General features: G+C 34.7%; 1 long non-coding RNA gene across 1 annotated transcript in view; it reads left to right on the top strand.

The window, feature by feature from the left end:
• Positions 1 to 9956, top strand: part of LOC118168368 — a 94069-nt gene that overhangs the window by 42898 nt on the left and 41215 nt on the right. The window contains exon 2 of the long non-coding RNA XR_004751514.1: positions 7511 to 7608. This is a non-coding gene — a long non-coding RNA (uncharacterized LOC118168368). The remainder of the gene's footprint in view (positions 1 to 7510; positions 7609 to 9956) is intronic.

Genomic DNA, 9956 nt, shown 5'->3' with positions numbered 1-9956 from the left:
AAAAAAAAAAAAAAAAAAAAAAAAAAAAAAAAAAAAAAACATGCACAGGTCAGCCTAGGATTATGCACAAAGTTTGAAGGAAAGGAACAGAGCACTGCAAGTAGCACAATTCATGGAGCAGAATGTTATTTATAGGGAGTTAACTGAGAAAAATGCAGTAAGCTATGATATGGCCTGGTCATGAGGAGTGCAAAATTCTATGTTCACTTTGCACTTGCAGAAATTAATCGCCAACTGGTAATTTCAGTTACGCTATTATTAAGCCTCTGGTGGGGCGTTCAAAGAAGAAAGAGGCAACCCTGAAATGTGATCCCCAGTTATCAAAATGGCTACATCAGCCTATGCAAACTTCAAAAATTCAGAAGGAAATTACTGCAGCCATCAGAATGCTTGAGTATATATGTAGTGACAAGAGCCGTGCTAAAGCCAATTTAAAATCAGTTAAACACAAAAAAGTGGTAATAAGTCTGTTTTTTCTGTTTCCTACCGCTGCATTTCATACTCAAGCATATGTCACCTACAGAACTGGGTGCATGCTTTTATAATAACATTTGTCTTGTTAAACAACGTGTAAAATGCATTGTCTGTTTAAGTAAGGTTTTATAGTTAACCTTGCCATAGAGAAGAAAAACGAAAAACAGAACGCCTTGGAAGATGAGAGATGAATGAACTAAGATATCTGAAGCTACAAACCAGGATCAGTAGAGCATTTTGCATGAAAAGCAATACTTCAGAAATATGAATTCATCTATAATTAATTTTTTGGTAACTATTCTGTTGTTTTATTATTAAAAAAAAAAAAAAAAAAAGTGACAACAGAAAAAGAAGAGTGTTTTGATAAGCTATTTTTTGTCTTTCTTGAAGCTTTGCAGGAACTGAGGAGAACTTAATCCCAAAATGTTTGCCAAACAATTTCACCTGAGCTCAGCTTTCTCAGTTGCTCATCAAATGAGACGTAAGATGTATTTCCCTCTTGTAGGGCAGGGGGCAGCTTTCTGTATGTGTCTCACATAAAAACTACTCAAGACAAGTCTGGGAGACAAGCCTGTTGTCTGTTTTCCTATTCCTAGATATTCCATGTTAGAGGATCAACTGGAATAGCAGGTGCTGTTCTGTGAATTGAAATATAGACCCCAAAATAGCAGTATACCCTGGTCATGTAGAGTAGCAGATTCCTTCCCAGAGCTGTAAGGTTGTATACAAAATTAAGTCCTCAAAATGATGTGGGAGGTAAATTCAGTTTGATTGCCAAAGCCTTGGAAGCAAGGATCCAAGAGTAAGTGTAATGAAACTCATTGTTATTTGGTTATTAGAGGTGACACTGTAGTTTCTATTAGCTTATTTCATAAAATATTTTGTTTTGCTGCCTCTGTGCTTGGATCTTTAACTTAGTTAACTTCTCCTGTGAGTATAATCCACAAACATTTGAGACTGCACTGCATTCGTAAGGATATTTTGCATGGAATATGATTTAAATGGTCATATATATATATACTTCGAGTTCTTTATCATGCTGTTTATATCTATTAAGTGAATTACCATTTTTTTAAGTCAGTTTATGAAAATACTGTGTTTGAACATCTGTCAAGGGATGAGGATTAGCTGAATAGACATAGGATGCCAGCACATTATATTTTGTTATCCTGTATACTGTAATTATCTTGATCCTCAAACAACTCTGCTAAACTTATGAACACTTTTGCAGACTTGTTGTTACTGTAAATTCAAAATTTATTTCATTTGAATCTAAATTAAACTGGTATGTAATGAGGCTTTTTTCCGTCTGTCTTCTCTTTTTTTTTTTTTTTTTTTTTTAACATTTATATCTATAGATGATTGTAAAGCAGTAAAACACACATTCAGATTTTATTTAAAAGACAAACTTGTTAAAATTCATTCAGCTTTGAGAGAGTATAGTAATGTTTTTCTGAGATGAAATTTGTTTGAAGAAATGGATAAACTAAGTAGCCAAACTTGGCAGAAATGTATGCCACAGACAGTAGATGTTCATTGAACTGAGAAATACATCTGAATCGTATTGGCTGGTTTAAGAGAAAGTGAATAATCATGGTACCAGGGAAAATTTAAAAAGAAAGGGATAGAGTCCTTGATCCACACTTGTAAAGGTGTTCTGTGAGTTTCCCTAGGTCTTCTTCGCAGCCACTGATTGACCATTGAGGATGAGTAAAATGTTTCGCTTAGTCAATGGCAACAACATGCACAAGAACAATTATTCATGATATTTTACTGATAGTGAGCAGACAAAAAAGCTGCAGTGTTCTTCAGAAAGATGTTATTCACAAACATGTACCTTTGGAGTAGTTCCATTCCTCGTGTGAGGATAAGAATTTGTCACTAATTGCACTCCACCATGGAAACAGTCCTGGTCCCAAGCTGCTTTGCTTTATTTTAGGAATCATTTTGTTACCACAACACTGTATAAAACAATCAAAGAGATGGAGTGAAAAGGTTTTAAGAGACTGAGAACAGGCCAAAGTCTCCAGGGCAGGCCAAGTCTTCTGGACTGGGGTGTGTGTCTGGAGGAAGACTGTGAAGATAAAGGAAAAGGAGGGAGATTGTCTTGATGTCTGGCCATTGTAGTCACATTTCACAAAAAGGACAATAGAATAGCAATCAACCCCAAGAATGTTTGTGTGGAATGTATAACCCTTTACCGTTGATATTCACCAGAAGAAGGGAACCCATCACTGCTGATGGCAAATTTGTGAAGCTGAGTATGTCAGTCATGTATTTGTGTGAATTTAGACTCAGTATTGCTCATTATATGCTGCTTTACATAAAGTGTTGTCAAAAATGCAATAAATTAATCATACAAAATATAAAGCAAGACTATTTTGATGCCCTCAGTAACAAAAAATAATCCAGCTTCATGCAAGGTCATTACCTTACAATTAGGTAAAAATTACAATTTTCTGATCTGTTGAGCACAAAGATGTATACTGTTACCACATGCATTCAGCAGACCTACTGCTTTGTGCCAAGTCCAGGGGGAAAGCTAAGGCGCAGGGGTTAATGTTGACATAAAGGCCAAATCCTGATTTCTTTGATGTTAAGAGGAAAGTTTTCATTGAGCCTAATGGGACTAAGCTTTAGTGTACATGTTCTCGTTTCTTTCAAGTTACTGTAGTCTTAACATTGCTCATATCTATTAAATAGACCTTACTAGTTCTGTTTTGTTGAATAGAAGAAACATTTATGTTCAAAACAACCTCTTTACTCAAAAGTGTGTACCTGCCACATACTCAGAATTCTGATAGTTAAAGCTGTAGTCTCATGCATGATACCGTGCATATAATTCCTTTTTCTTGAGTCCAACCAAAATTCTCAGTCTGAGAGGAAATTGCAACTGGAATTTATAGATACTGATTTTAAAATCTTTGATATAAGAAATGTTTTGATTATTTACTTCTTAACCTGTAGGAGTCTATAGCCATAACAAGCATAAAATCACAAACATTAAAAAAGAGTATTTATAACATATCCTTTCCATCCCTTCAAGTATTGTTTAAAGACCTAGTTGTTTATGTAAGCAAACAAATAGTTTATCTTCTGTGTTAAAGGATTTTTAAAAAAAAATAATTGTAGTCAGAGGCTATGGTCTACAGCAATTTCTTACCTGAGATACTGGTGATGTAGTCATTAAACACAAGAAGCAGCTTTAATGCAGATACTCTTCATGTGATTGACGATCACTATACTCTGTTATGAGCAATTAGACATATCATTTTCTTAAACATGCAAGATAAAATCTCCTTTAAAATTTCTACGCTGGAGAAGCAGTTAAAAACAAAGCCATTTACAAAAAGTCAAAATGGCTATGTATTGCAACGCAGAGCCCAGAAACAGAAATCTTTTATGTCCTCGTATCTGGCAGAATACACCTCTTACAGAAAAGTACTGACTTGGAAATGAAATAATTTGTCATGTTTTTGAAGAGTAAAAAAAATATTGGACATAATATAGCTTGTAGGTTTGAAGTCTAGGGAGACCCATTGTGCCACAAAATTTAAATTTGCATTTTAAATAATTTCCACCCCCCCCAAAAAAATATAAGAGAAATAAGCTTTCATGATTACAATAGACAGATATGCTAATTGCACTGGTACAATTCAGAAAGCATGAAGTTGGAACACTGACAACCTAAAAATGCGTTTAAAATTGCCGTCTGTTTAACTCTCAGCAAATTTGGTTTTAGTTTCATGGAGTACGTGAAATAAACCTAATATTACATGTATGTGGGGCCAAAGTAACCTCTGCTGTTTGACATTAAGTCCTAGAAAGTAATTCAACTGCTGAAAAGACATGGCTGAGCAGCTGTACAAGCCCTCTCTCTCAGCTGGGGTAGTTTCACATTTGCAATTACATTTTAGAGATCAAATGCATTAAATTCTAAAGAAGCACAGAAAAGGTGACTACTTCAAAGGATTTTTAAATTGAAAAATAAACATAAAACAAAACCCAATAATTTCTACAAATGCTTTAGAACCAGTACAACTAATTATGTATGGGAAAAAAATGCCACCTGCTCAGAGAAAAAAATTAGCTTTTACATTTAAGCTAACACTGCTTAACCATTCGTTATTCTTACCATTCTACTCTATTCAGGTCTAAAAAAGTCCATAATGCATATATATGGTTGCATATATCTGCATAGATTATACACTAAGCATTTTAGTTTATATTTACAATTCAACTTCAGCTTCCCAAAAGTAGGTCTATTTGCATTGCTCCTAATTCTGCAGTAGGTGGCAGTGGGTAGTGAAGAATATACAAGAATATACAGTTTTGATGCCATCATATTTTTAAGGGAAGCTTAAAAAATGGCCAAGTATTTGCTACTTTTGAGTTATGCATATATCAAACAGAAAGGAACTGTCAAATAGAATTTCTAAATTGTCATGCCTAAGCAGAAGCTTTTGCAAAGTGCTATGAAAATAAATTAAACTGATAATCAAGTCAAATGAAGATACAAGTACAGCATACATTTCTGTAACTAAGTATGATGGGGAGTCCACACAAGAAAACTAAACTGAAAGCTTAAACTGAGGAGAAGTTTGGGTTCTGCAGTGTGTCTTTATAAACTAGGAGAATATACTGGACACAGTTTACAAACAAAAGAAGACAACAGACGTTTCCCTTTTACTCATATGTCTTTGTAAATTGTTTGTATTAATTTTCAGTGTTGAGTTCGCTTCTGAAATGGCACTGTCATTGATGAAATGGAAAACAGGGGGATGAGAGAGGGTTTAGCACCATGATGGCAGTGCAGGGTTTCAGTAGGTTGATTGTGGGAGGATAAATAGGAAGGAATACAGCAGAGCTCTGATTTTGCATTCCTTGCACACCTAAAACATGGGAGCTTGAGTGTACAGAGAATATGAAGTTGGATGAAAAAAAAATCTGTCAAAGAAGAACACTCTAAGCCTAGTTTATTATTGATTCTTGTTTCTTGCTTATCTGAAAACCTGGCTTGGCTGATTTCTATCGAAAGTGCTCAATCAGCACTCACGATTATTCGCAAAATTTCACCAGCCCATGCCAGTATTCTGTGAGCTCCACGTACAGAGACTGAGACTCTTAGAAGTGCCAGGCATCCATCAGCTCACATCTCAAATACCTTGAGTTCACCAGCAGTTAGAAGAAGCTCTTGTTTTGTTTTGTTCCTGTTCTAATCTCCGACCTTTCTAAGTGTGGAGCTGGAAGCTAACGAGTGCACACTGTTTTAAAAAAACTGGTCATACATGTTGCTGGACTTGGACTTTGGAACTAACCAAAGTAAAAGTCCCATTAAAACTATACAGCACTTTTTTTTTTAGTTTGATTATGTGGCAAAACTCTCCCCAAAGAATCTGCATAGTTAAGTAGTAAGAAAACATTAAACTAAATAAAATACTTGTACTATTGATGTTAATTCTCTAATCATACCTTTATGATTAGCCAGTGATTAATAGATGTTATCTGTTGTGTGAATGAATAGGTTGTGCTACAAATAGATATCAGCAAATCAGCAGGAACAGGCAAAATGCTGACTCATTTAAAGTCAGCTGGAGTTTTGCCATTGACTCGGTAGTAATGAGATTATTGTAATCTCATAATGGTAGTTATTCATCAGCTAGCTATCTGTACAATTAAAAATAAGAGGAACATTTTGATAAAACCAATAATAATGTGTTGTTTAGAATAATTATTTATTTATTTATTTTTAATGTGGAAAATATGCCAGAAATTGAGAAATAAAGGTCACCTCCTGCAAGCAATAGGCATCCTTTATTTTGTATTCTGGTTAAGGAAAGACTCCAAGTTAGACCCCCAAAGTAACAGTACTTTCATTAAAAAATGCCCATTTTTCATTTAAAATAAAAGGAAATAATTGACAGTATTGAACTGTGGTGTAATACTTTCTTGATTTACTTTTGCATTAATCTAGTTTTATGCTGATAAACTGAATGCTCTCAATGAAATTATGCTAATATAAGGTTGAAATTATGCATTAATATCTGTATGTGTGCGTGTGCATGTCCTATTCCTTGATACCTTTGAATGTTAAGATGCAACAAACACTGCATTGGCCTCTTGCAAACTGAATAGTAAACATTTCTGTGATAAATCGCCACTCATGCTGAACAATAGTTCCCGAGACATGTCAAAGTTCTCTATAAAAAGTATCCAAATTTTCCATTTTCGATGTTGTTACTTATGACTTTTCTTATACTTTTAAAACGTTGAATTCTTGTTGCCTGATTAAACTTCTTTTTTTGTTTGTTTGTTTGCTATAAGTAAAAGGTTACCTATCAGTGATGCATATTTAGTTTCTATTCATATGATTTACCATCAACGTTTCTGCATTACAAATCCTTAAATGACTGCTCTTGCTCTGAGTAATTTTAGCAATTTTTAAAATCTGGAAGTTACTATTTTTAAGCATCCAAGAGTTCCTCATTTTTTCATAGAAAATGTCACACATGTCTCCAAATTATTATAACTTTCTTAGGGGGGGAAATAAAAATCATTGTATAGCATTCAGTGTTAGCTACAAATTTTGTCACTCAGAAGTAGCTCTTAACTTTAAAATAAACGTTAACTGAACCATTGTTCCCTATGTGTTAAGCATTGTGGGTTTGTTTGTTTGCTTGTTTTTGTTTCTATGTTGGTGCTTTTTTCTCAGATTGATCACTGTGTAAAATTTTCAAAAAATCACAGTTCAAAAAATCCACTCTTTCTGCGGTGATTAGGAAGAGTTTTGAAAATACTGTGGTGATGAATTGGGCTGCAAGTCAAAGAACTGAGTATAATATTGAGATATGTAAAAATACAAGTACTGGAGAAGACAAAAGTTGATGCTCTTTAACCCAATGTAGTTTAGTTCTTTCAAGAAAAAAATATCATAATTGATTATAAATGTTTCTAATAGATTAATGTAAATAAATTAAACTAGGGAAAGTAACTTTGGTTCTATTGCTAACCCGCCACCATCTTTCTGCTTGTACAGATGACTGCAGATAAAAGCTCTTCAAGACACATGAATTCTGCTTGCAGTGTCAACGAACATTAACAGAACATCTGCTCCAGACTCAACTTGAAGACAAGGTAAACTTAATTTGCCCACGCACAAACAAGCAGAATGAGTTAAAGTCTGAGAATATCCCAGAAATGGTAAGGGAGTGCCTAGAAGCTAAAAATTATGAATTGGCCTCATGCATGTCACAAATGTTTTGCACCTTTTATGTTTTGAAACTCTTCTGCTCTGAGGTGTAGAAATCTCTGTGGAATTTTCAGTACCCAAATCCCTTTCTCAGTGCCTCTCTGCTGCGCTTTCTTGGTCTGCCAGAGATAAGACACCATGTGTCAGGTTCCCCAGTGAGATAAAACGCAACCAGAGCCAAATTTGGCCTAATCTCTGTCTCCATGAAATGGTCGTTACCGTGTCTTACAGTGGTGAAATATTTGAGTAGCCATCACCAGTTTAGCAGATCCTGAATGATAGTTATCCAGACTGACAGCATGGTATTGACAGAGATGTGCTCTGACTGAATTCTTTGTCAAGGACACAGAAATATGCAGATGAAAATATCTAGGAAAATTAATAATGATGAGAACAGCTTCCTTTTTGCAAACCCACAATAAGCTCAGAGCTGGGAACGATGAATGACAGAAAATGTGAGTAGGAGGTGGCATGTTCTTGTACAGAAAGTTCTCCAGCATACTTCCCCACCTCCCTACGCAATCTCAGTTTTTAAATGTGTATGAGAATACATGGCTACTTGTCTGGTAGTGGAAAGACAGCTGTGGCTCAATATTAGCGCCGTTTTTCCTTTTCTCCTAAAAGTTCACAAAGGATAAAATTGGAATGTAATCTTTTTTTTTTTTTCCTTTCTTTTTCTTTTTTTTTTTTTTCCTTTTTTTTAATGACTCAAACTATCATGAAGATGGAATTAATGAGGACTCACTGTTTTGACTTAATGTGAACAGTTGCATAAGTTTGTGAACACTTAACAGAGGTATAAGGATGCTGTTCCCTCTGAAAAACACATAATAAAAATACAAAGCTTGGGAAAAAATACTGTTAAGAGATGAAGCTGACTTTTCTTAATGCAATTATTTTCTCTATGCATTGTTTTTGTTTTGTACACTTGTGTTCTACTGCTACCCTCCCTGCATCTAAAATATTTGGAGAATCATTTTAAAAAATAATTTTCCTGAAAATCACAACTCTCCACATTTGCCTTCCTAGCTACAATCATGTCACTGGCATGTTCATTCCTAACACTAATGTGGTTAATGAGTGATTGTTGCTCATCTCCTCACTTTCCATTTGTAATTTTCCCTCACCCCAGTCCTAGTATGCACATTTGATGTTTAAATGTGTTAAAAAAAAAAGAACCGTAATGTTCAAAGGAGAGAGATTGATGAAAAATACACTGTTACATAGATAAAACATCCAACTAGATGGAAAACAGTGCTAACATACATGACGAAAATTCATCTCTGGCTAGTGAAAATTTTTTATTTCTTTGTAAAATCAAAGACCTGCATGGCATTTTCAAGGTCTTGTGATGTTTGTAAATTGCTCTGAAATGAAGTGAAATCTCACTTTAGTCAGGTGTTTAGTCCAATACTTAAACCACCTAGGAAACAAGCTGCCCAATTCAGCGCAGTTAAGAACAGATTGAACTAGCCTAATAAAATAATAAAGATTTAGGTACAGTGCTGAGGCTCACTTTGTCTCGCTGTGTTATTGGTTCGAAACAAAGCTGTACATTGATTTCTTAGTAACAAGACAGGGATCTACGGCTTATTCTTTTTTCTTTTTTTTTTTTCTTAGCTTCCAGTTTTCTTCCGGTATGATTTTATGAAGGGTTATATATCAGCCAATTCTAACCTCTTAACTTGCTTTTAATAGCTGCCAAAGGTAGCATGTCTCTTCCACTACTTGTCACTTCATGTTGCCACTTACTTTCCCTGCCAGTTTCCAGCTCACATGATGGTAAAGAGGGGAATTTTCTGCAGTTGCTTGTTATTACATTTCTTTTTTCCTAAGTTTATCACTCATTGCTTCTTAAGCAGTTTTGCTTTAGAACAGAGCTATTTTTAATCGTTGAAAAAATATTCACTCAGTAAACACTTTGACCAGGAATCCATAAACCATTTTGGTTCTGTATTCTAATTCAGGAGATGATCTGTCAGAATAAATTGAGAATGCCTTAATGTAATCAAGTCCAGTTCATTAGGCAAACATTTAAATTATTAATTTAAATACTGGGTAGTTCAACAGCATTTATGACAGTAACAAATACCAACGTATTTTAATTTTTAAATTCCTCCTATGTACAGAAGTGGATATGCTGCTATAGCTACTGCTGCCAGACATAACTGGTTTTCACCTTGCTCATGTTTTATCTTTTTGGAGTCTGTCAAAGTATTCTGCTCAAAAAAGT

Source organism: Oxyura jamaicensis, chromosome 5 (assembly GCF_011077185.1).
Source record: "Oxyura jamaicensis isolate SHBP4307 breed ruddy duck chromosome 5, BPBGC_Ojam_1.0, whole genome shotgun sequence".
Classification (NCBI taxonomy): Eukaryota; Metazoa; Chordata; class Aves; order Anseriformes; family Anatidae; genus Oxyura; species Oxyura jamaicensis.
The sequence above is the reverse complement of the archived record's forward strand: the minus strand, read 5'-3'. Positions and strand labels throughout refer to the sequence as shown.